Consider the following 8,713-nt stretch of genomic DNA (forward strand, 5'->3'; position numbering starts at 1 on the left):
GATGTTTTTGACCTGCCATGTCACATCCACACCAAGAAAGATGAAGAGGGTAATTTTATTTACCCAAAGCATACCACTCGACAGTGCCGGCTCCTAATCCAGCAGTTTCAAGGCAAACAGTCCAAGGATAAGGAAAAAGAGTCAGACAGAGTCGAGGACAAGGAAGATAGCGACGACGGATACCCCCAAATCAATTCCACCCTAATGATTTTTGCTGATGTCGAAAGCAAAAGTCGACTGAAAGTCATCAACCGTGAGGTGAATATGGTTGCTCCGGCAACACCCAGTTATCTGAAGTGGTCTCAGACTGCCATCACGTTTGACCAGTCTGATCACCCTACGCACATTGCCACCCCTGGGAGGCAAGCTTTGGTGGTCGATCCAATTGTCGAAGGCACTCGACTGACCAAAGTCCTGATGGATGGTGGCAGTGGCCTGAACATACTGTACACCGAAACTTTGAAAGGAATGGGCATTCCGATGTCCAGACTAAGTACCAGTAACATGAGCTTCCACGGAGTCATTCCTGGCAAGAAAGCCAAATCACTTGGCCAGATTACTCTTGATGTGGTTTTCAGCGATTCAAAGAATTACCGCAAGGAAAAGTTGACATTCGAGGTTGTGGACTTCCAAAGTGCTTATCATGCCATTTTGGGCAGGCCAGCTTACGCACGCTTCATGGCTCGACCATGTTACGTGTACCTCAAACTGAAGATGCCTGGCCCTAAAGGTGTAATCACTGTTACAGGCAACCGAAAGAAAGCAGAAGAGTGTTTTCAGAAAGGCTCAAAGATCGCTGATGCTCAGATGGCAGTGGTCGAGCTGCAAGAGTACCAAAAGACTGCCGATCCGAGTGAATTGCTACGAGCCAAGAAGCCTGCTTCAGAATCAGCTTTCCAGTCATCCGGTGAAACAAAGCCAGTCCACATTCACCCGACCGACCCCGATGCTGCCCCGACTCACATCTCAACGACGCTCAACTCCAAATAGGAAGAAGCGCTCGTCCAGCTCCTCCGTGAGAACTGGGACATCTTCGCATGGAAGCCCTTTGACATGCCTGGAGTTCCCAGAGGGCTGGCTGAGCACCGTCTACGAGTCGACCCAAAATTCAAGCCTGTGAAGGAACATCTTCGACGGTCCGCCGTCCAGAAGAAGCAAGCCATTGGCGAGGAGGTAGCTCGGCTCTTAGCAGCGGAGTTCATCCGAGAGATTTACCACTCCGAGTGGCTCGCCAATGTCATCATGGTCCCCAAGAAGGACAAGTCACTTCGCATGTGCATTGATTTCAAACATATCAATCGGGCCTGCCCGAAAGATCATTTTCCTCTCCCTCGCATCGACCAAATAGTCGACTCGACTGCGGGGTGCGAGAGATTGTCTTTTCTAGATGCCTATTCCGGGTACCATCAGATCCGTCTCTATGGACCCGACGAGATCAAAACAGCTTTCATCACTCCATTCGGATGCTTCTGTTACGTCACCATGCCGTTCGGCCTCAAGAACGCCGGAGCCACGTTCATGAGAATGATTCAGAAGTGTCTACTCACTCAAATCAGTCGGAATGTGGAGGCATACATGGATGATATTGTGGTCAAGTCACGGAAAGGTTCCGACCTGCGGGCTGACCTTGCTCAAAACCTTTGCCAACCTCAGGAGGTATGATATCAAGCTCAATCCGTCAAAGTGCATGTTCGGAGTTCCAGGTGGAAAGTTACTCGGTTTTCTCGTTTCCGAACGGGGGATCGATGCCAATCCTGAAAAAGTTGGCACCATACTTCGGATGAAGCATCCTGAACGCGTGCACGATGCCCAAAAGCTTACAGGCTGCTTGGCCGCTCTAAGTCGATTCATTTCTCGTCTCGGTGAAAAGGCGTTGCCTCTTTACCGACTGATGAAGAAGTCTGACAAGTTCGAGTGGACTCCAGAAGCTGACGCAGCATTTGCAGAGCTCAAAGCTCTGCTCTCCACCCAGCCGGTGCTTGCTGCCCCAATCAGCAAAGAGCCTCTGCTGCTTTACATTGCAGCCACAGGACAAGTTGTCAGTACAGTACTTACGGTCGAGCGGGAAGAAGAAGGAAAGGCCTTCAGAGTTCAGCGCCCAGTCTATTATTTGTCTGAAGTTTTGACCCCTTCAAAACAAAGATACCCTCACTACCAGAAGCTTGTATATGGGATTTACATGACCATGAAGAAGGTTGCACATTACTTCTCTGACCACTCCATTACAGTCGTCAGCGACGCCCCACTGTCAGAGATTCTGCATAACAGAGATGCAACTGGTCGACTGGCCAAGTGGGCGATTGAACTCCTTCCCTTAGATATCAAGTTTGAAGCAAAGAAGGCTATCAAGTCCCAAGCAATCGCAGATTTCATCGCCGAGTGGATTGAACAGCAACTTCCGACTCAAGTTCGCTCGGAGCACTGGACCATGTTCTTCGATGGATCTAAGATGCTGAATGGTTCCGGTGCTGGGGTAGTTCTAGTCTCCCCCCAAGGAGATAAGCTCAGATATGTTCTCCAGATTCACTTCGATTCCTCCAATAATGAAGCAGAATATGAAGCACTTTTGTACGGGTTGCGCATGGCCATTTCACTCGGCGTCCGTCGCCTCATGGTCTATGGCGACTCAGATTTGGTAGTTAATCAGGTGATGAAGGAGTGGGATGTCAGAAGTCTGGCTATGACTGGTTATTGCAATGCAGTGAGAAAGCTAGAAAAGAAATTTGAGGGGTTGGAGCTTCATCACATCCCCCAACTGAAAAATCAGGCAGCTGACGATTTGGCAAAGATAGGCTCCAAGAGAGAAGCCATTCCCAGCAACGTGTTCCTGGAGCACATTCACTCGCCGTCGGTCCAAGAAGATCCTTTTACAGAAGAAGCCCCGCAGCCGAAAAGTGCCACAGATCCGACTGAAGTCAAAGTTCCTGCTGTGGTCGACCTAATCATGGAAGTATTGGCAATCACTCCCGACTGGACGATACCGTACATCGCGTATATCCTAAGGAAAGAACTCCCAGAGGACGAGGAAGAGGCTCGACAGGTCGTCCGCCGATCCAAGGCCTTCACAGTCATAAAGGGGCAGTTGTATAGAGAAAGCGCGACTGGAATTGGTCAGAAGTGCATAACACCAGAAGAGGGTCGGATAATCCTTGATGATATCCACTCGGAGACCTGTGGTCACCATGCGTCCTCTCGGACCATTGTGGCTAAAGCATACCGAGCGGGATTTTACTGGCCTAGAGCAAATGAGATGGCAAAAGAGATAGTCGACAAGTGTGGAGGGTGCCAGTTCTACTCCAACATGTCACACAAGCCTGCGTCAGCCCTGAAGACCATTCCACTTGTCTGGCCCTTTGCTGTCTGGGGACTAGACATGGTTGGTCCACTGAGAACAGGCAGAAGTGGTTTCACTCATGTGCTTGTGGCAGTTGACAAGTTTACCAAATGGATTGAAGCTAAGCCTATCAAGAATCTTGATGCTTGCACTGCTATCAGTTTCGTCAGAGGGCTAACATTCAGATATGGAGTCCCGCATAGCATCATCACTGACAATGGGTCAAACTTCAATTCGGACAAGTTCAAAGCTTTTTGTGCCTCTCAAGGCACTCGAGTCGACTACGCATCGGTCACCCATCCCCAGTCGAATGGACAAGCTGAAAGAGCAAATGGTCTGATTCTCAAAGGACTAAAGCCTCGACTGATGCGTGATCTCAAGCACGCGGCAGGTGCTTGGGTCGACGAGCTTCCGTCAGTTCTGTGGGGATTGAGGACCACCCCTAACCGATCGACTGGAAGAACTCCATTCTTTCTAGTTTATGGAGCCGAAGCAGTTCTGCCAAGTGATCTACTCCACAACGCGCCCCGAGTCGAGCTTTACACCGAAGATGAAGCAGAACAGGCCCGGCAAGACGCAGTCGACCTCCTAGAAGAAGAGAGGGAGATGGCCATGATCAGATCGACCATTTATCAGCAAGACTTGCGTCGATTCCACGCCCGGAATGTGAAGAGTCGAGCCTTCCAAGAAGGAGATTTGGTCCTCCGAGTGGATCAACAGAAACCACACAAGCTTGCTCCTACTTGGGAAGGCCCCTTCATCATCACCAAAGTCCTCCACAATGGAGCGTATCACCTCTACAATGTTGATTGCCAGATCGACGAGCCACGAGCTTGGAATGCGGAATTACTCCGCCCCTTTTACACTTGAGTTCTCCCTCGGACGAGATGTAATAAGAAAAATTTCTGCAGTTTGTTTTTATCAAAGACAAGAGTGTTCCAATAATTGCTGTCACTTCTGTTTGCTTGCGAAATCCCCCAGTGGGTGACTTAGTTGCGAATCCGTTTCGCCTAAGTTCGAAAAATCCTACCGAGTGGAGAGCCAGACTCCCACTCGGAGGCTTAGCTGCAGCCCAGCGCTCGCCTAAGTTTGAAAAAATCCTACCGAGTGGAGAGCAAACCTCCCACTCGGGGGCTTAGCTGCAGCCCAGTGCTTGCCTAAGTGTTCAAAAAATCCTACCGAGTGGAGAGCAAACCTCCCACTCGGAGGCTTAGCTGCAGTCCAGTACTCGCCTAAGTTCTCCCACTAAGAGACTTAGTTGCAGTCAGCACTCGCCTAAGTTTGAAAAAAATCCTACCGAGTGGAGAGCAAACCTCCCACTCGGAGGCTTAGCTGCAGTCCAGTACTCGCCTAAGTTCTCCCACTAAGAGACTTAGCTGCAGTCAGCACTCGCCTAAGTTTGAAAAAAATCCTACCGAGTGGAGAGCAAACCTCCCACTCGGGGGCTTAGCTGCAGCCCAGCACTCACCTAAGTTCTCCCACTAAGAGACTTAGCTGCAATTAGACGCTCGCCTAAGTTTGAAAAAAAAATCCTACCGAGTGGAGAGCGAACCTCCCACTCGGGGGCTTAGCCGCAGTCCAGCACTCGCCTAAGTTCTCCCACTAAGAGACTTAGCTGCAGTCAGACGCTTGCCTAAGTTTGAAAAAATCCTACCGAGCGGAGAGCAAACCTCCCACTTTGGGGCTTAGCCGCAGCCCAGTGCTTGCCTAAGTGTTCAAAAATCCTACCGAGTGGAGAGCAAACCTCCCACTCAGAGGCTTAGCTGCAGTCCAGTACTCGCCTAAGTTCTCCCACTAAGAGACTTAGCTGCAGTCAGCACTCGCCTAAGTTTGAAAAAAAAAATCCTACCGAGTGGAGAGCAAACCTCCCACTCGGGGGCTTAGCTGCAGCCCAGCGCTCGCCTAAGTGTTTAAAAATCCAACCGAGTGGAGAGCAAACCTCCCACTCGGGGACTTAGCTACAGCCCAACACTCGCCTAAGTGTTTAAAAATCCTACCGAGTGGAGAGCAAACCTCCCACTCGGGGGCTTAGCTGCAGCCCAACGCTCGCCTAAGCGTTTAAAAAATCCTACCGAGTGGAGAGCAAACCTCTCACTCGGAGGCTTAGCTGCAGCCCAGTGCTCGCCTAAGTACAAGACACAACCCAATCCGCGAGTCGACTGCTACCTTCCCCTTCGGAGCTGCGCCACAAATACAAGGTTATTCCAAGTGGAGCTCAAGATCCACTCGACGAATTAAACCATGAAGATATTCAACGAGAGATCAAAATCAGATAAAGCCTAAAAGGTCCCAGACCTCAGATCAAAGTACTCAAGCCCTCGGCTCGGCGGAGTTTAACGGTTACAAATCCACTCGGCATTCCGAGGCAAATTTAAAGTGAAGCATAAAAGTTTTTCATTCCTCAGGAGGAGGACTGGAAGGGGCAACGAACTCGTCCAAGTCGATCCCGTCTGCAATACGAGTGGCAGCAGCAATAAAAGTCTCCATGAAGTCCTGAAAGTTGTACTTCCTGGTATTGGCAACTTGGATGGCGGCCAGCTTTTCTTCTCGCGCCTCCTTGCAATGGACGCGGACCAGAGACAGAGCGACATCAGCACCACATCTAGAAGAAGATTTCTTCCATTCCGCCACTCGACCCGGGACTTCATTCAGTCGGACCATCAGGGACTCGAGGTCATTCTGAAGTGTCGTTCTGGGCCAGAGTGATGTGTCGATCCGCGACATCGCAACCTTCAGCCGAGCAAGATAATCAACAACGCTGGTAACACGAGACTCCAGTCGGAGCACGTTCATAGCAGCCTTGTCCTTCACGAGAGAATTGGCGGGATCCAAGCCTGGCTCCACTCGACTGGTTTCCTCTTCGCAGCTCTGGCAGAATTCTGCAAACACGATTCAAGAATAAGACAGTGGCCGTACGCGGGCTCGGCAACTACAAGACAGCCGGGTTGGAATAATTACGTTCGAGCATGACGAACAGCTTCTTGGCGAGTCCACCGAGATAAGCCTCCAGATCTTTTACCTTCCCTGCTAGCTCACCCGCCTTGTCGTGCAGAGCCATCTTTTCTTTCTTCAATCGACTGGCATCTCGATTAGCTGTCTCGAGAGCAATTTTCAGTCTGGAGTTCTCCTGTTCAAGAGTTCCGACCGAAGCCAGCTTCTCTTCTGCGAGCTTCATTTTGCTCGAGGCCTCCTTCTGTGCCTTTGCAAGGTCTTGATCCTTCTTCTTCAGAGCTTCCTCCAGTTTATCTGCGGCGCGTCGGGTGGAACCAACATCAAGAATGGACAAGAAAGAAAAGCCACCCGTTAAGAATGGAGAACCTCACCAGCCATACCTTTTGCTTCTTCTTGCGCCTTCTTCAAATTCTCCTGAGCAAGCTTCAAGTTAAGGTTGAGCTGGATCTGCTGATTCTCCAACTCAGTATAGCGAGCTACAAGTTCGCAAGATTTCTGTAAAAAGAAAAATCAGTCGACAGACGTCCAAGATAAGTTGCTTTCGAGTAACTAAGAGACAATGATGACGTTTCTAAGACCACAGCCGAATCAAAAACATTCGACAGTAGTCTCGGGGACTACACCCAGTGGGTGCACTCAGCGTGCCCCCACTGGTTCGACCAAAAAAAAGAAAAGAGAGAAAAAGTCGACTGCCTGCAGTCGACCGGATACAGTTCCACTCGACCTAGCCCGACCAAACCGAGTGAAGAAATACAGCTACAACAACACAATGTAAAGACTACAGTCGACTGCCAGTAGTCCACCATAGTCTCAGGGACTACACCTAGTGGGTGCACTCAGCGTGCCCCCACTCGTCCAAGGATTGGCAGACACACCCAGTGGGTGTACAGATACAGATACAAAAGATCTTCGGAAAAGAGACTCTTCAAACAGCATATCATAACAGACCAAGTGTTGAGTCGACTGACCTGGACGTTGCTCTGAAGAGCCGAACTCGCGTCATAGGCTGCTTGGCTGGCCTCCCGAGCCATCTTCAGTTGCTCCATCATGATCCCCGCCTGGCGTATAGCCTCTTTTGCAGCAGCCGCTTGGTCCTCAGGGACGGGGTATGCGGCAAAAAGCAAAGACGGATCCGCAGTCGACGACGAGGGCCGCGCACTCGCCAGAGGAATGGCGAAGGTCATAGAAGCCCGAGTGGTGTCACCACCATCCCGAGCCACGGCCTCGGATGCTGGAGCGGATTGGGGGGTCTTGTCAGCCGACGCGCTCTTGTGCCTCCTCACTCTCAACGGACCGTCGTCATCGTCATCCGGGAGGTCGATAACATGAGGAGGGGCTACAAAGGAAAAGTTCAATCGACCAGGGTTGCAATAAATGATCAGTCGACTCAAATCAGAACGACAGTAATCGTACCAGGGTTGGAGGTAACAGCATCCTCCATCTCTTGGTCGTCGTCCTTGGCGGAGACCTTAGAAGTAGCAGCGCTGCAAATCTCGAAAGTCAGTCAGTTGGCTCAATGAATCGACCAAGGATCTGTCCATGGTCAACGAAGGAAAGCAAGTTTTATTATTACCCTGAAATGGTAGGGACAGCTATCTTCATCTTGGGCAGAGCCTTGGGCGGCTTGGACAGCGTCGTGCGTGGGTGCTTGGGAGCCTTCCCAGTCGGCGTAGGGGAAGAGGTCCGAGGGCGTTTCGACAACTGCCCAACAGAATCAGTCGCCTTGCCACGTTCCCGTGCTGGGTCGTGTGTGTGCTTGGACCGCCCCTCTGGGCGAGGGGGTTCGACCTCCTCCTCCTCCTCCTCTTCGCTGGAGTCGACGTTGTCGTCTCCCTCTCCTTCACCGTCGGACTCCCACTCGCCTTGGTCGTCCCCACTCTCACCTCCGCTCGCCTCCCCTTCCTCAGTTGGCTCCTGAGCCCCGTTGGGCGTCGAGTACATCTCGGTGGTCGCCTGGAAAGCAATAGACAAGACGAAAGTCAATCGACCAACTCAAAGAAGACCAATGCAGAAAACAAGATTTCAGTCGGGAGCATAAAGACATACCTGGTCCACTTCATACGAGTTGTCGAGTGGAGTTACCCTCCTGGCTCCTCGGGGGTTGTCTTTGTTCCCCGTGATGCTCGACAGCCACCCCTCCAGCATCTCGTTGGTGACCTCCTCCGGGTGGATCCGAGTGGTGTCATCAAGACCCGAGTACAACCACATCGGGTGGTCACGGGCCTGGAGCGGTTGGATGCGCCTCTGGAGGAAGACCTCCAGCAGGTCCATCCCAGTCACACCCTCACGGACAAGCTCGACCACTCGACCGGCCAACACTTTGACTTGGGCCCTTTCCTCCGGCGTCACTTTCAGAGAAGCGGGTTTTTCAGCTCGGTCGAGGGAGAAAAGAGGAAGACCAGTCGACTGTCCTGGGGTCGCCTGGTC

This window comes from Triticum urartu, chromosome 7A (assembly GCF_056163025.1).
Source record: "Triticum urartu cultivar PI428250 chromosome 7A, HENAU_Tu73, whole genome shotgun sequence".
Lineage (NCBI taxonomy): Eukaryota > Viridiplantae > Streptophyta > Magnoliopsida > Poales > Poaceae > Triticum > Triticum urartu.